This window comes from Sorex fumeus, unplaced genomic scaffold, assembly GCF_029834395.1.
Source record: "Sorex fumeus unplaced genomic scaffold, SorFum_2.1 ptg000073l, whole genome shotgun sequence".
Lineage (NCBI taxonomy): Eukaryota > Metazoa > Chordata > Mammalia > Eulipotyphla > Soricidae > Sorex > Sorex fumeus.
In genome coordinates, this window is record NW_026606130.1 from 10,296,029 (window position 1) to 10,297,239 (window position 1,211).

The following is a 1,211-nucleotide window of genomic DNA, read 5'->3' on the forward strand; positions in this document are numbered from 1 at the left end:
TAAGCATTCGAATGAATCAATGCTCTTGGCCAAGTTTGTGTTGACAAGGACACCGACGCCTCCAACACCTCTTTTATTGCATGTTCCGAGGAACAATTCTTCTCCAGTTTCGAAAACGGCATGGTGAGATTCGTGCCTTCTTGTCTCGGTCAGACTAATGATGTCGTACTTGATCATTCGCGCTTGTACCATCAGGTCCTCAATGGATGCATCTGATGCTAGCATATGTGCATTGAAAGTACAGACGATCATTTTTTGTCTTCCTTCGTTGTGGCAGCCTAGGTCGGCCTTGAGATTTTATCAGCCTCTCCTTTCTCATCCTTCTCAGTGCTGCCATGTCGGTGAAGCCTTCAGGGTCAGGTGAATTAGACCAGTTGTAGTTACTGGTTTTGGCATATCGAATACACAACGGATAGCTTGCCAGGCTCTTCCATGCGGGCGGAATACTCTCGGTATCTTGCCAGTCTTTCCGAGAGGGATAGAGGCTTTTGGGGCGACCTCTAATTACCCTTGTAGGTGTTACCATATTTGAACCCTATCAAATATGGTACGACAATTCCAGAAGATGGGTATTTAGTGTCTCATGATGTGTCGCACAGCCGCAAAGCGGCCGCACGGTTCCGGAAAGCGTCCTGGAGTGTGGCGACGGCTGGGTAGTGGAAGTAGTGTCTTTTGTCCAAAGTAAGAATGAGATAATAAGGTGTCACTTCCGGGAGCTGGGTTTTATAGTCTCTGGGTCTTGGCCGTTGATGGGATTACACGGCGCCAGGGGGCCAGTTGGTGGGTGTGACCCCCGCCTACTGGAATTTGGAGGATCTGGGTGGAGGATTCTCAGCCCCGATCCGAGCAGGCTTGGAGATCTCAGCCCCGGAACCCGCATGCCTTTGTTCCTCTGCTGGTCCCTTCATGCGTGTTGAGAGTGGTCTCAGCGTGGTGGTGGCTGGTTCTGGAGGTCTTTGGCTGCCAGAGCCCTGGTCAGGGCGGGGAGGGAAACTCAACCCGCTCCCCTCCAAGGGAATAAGTATACAGTTGTATAATTACAAAGTTTGTAAGTTTGTAAGTATACAACTCTACTTAATGGTGTTTCACTAAAAAAATACAAGAGGGGGGCTGGAGTGATAGCACAGCAGGTGGGGTGTTTGCCTTGCACGCAGCCAACATGGCCGACCCAGGTTCGATTCCCAGCATCCCATGTGTTCCCCTGAGCACCG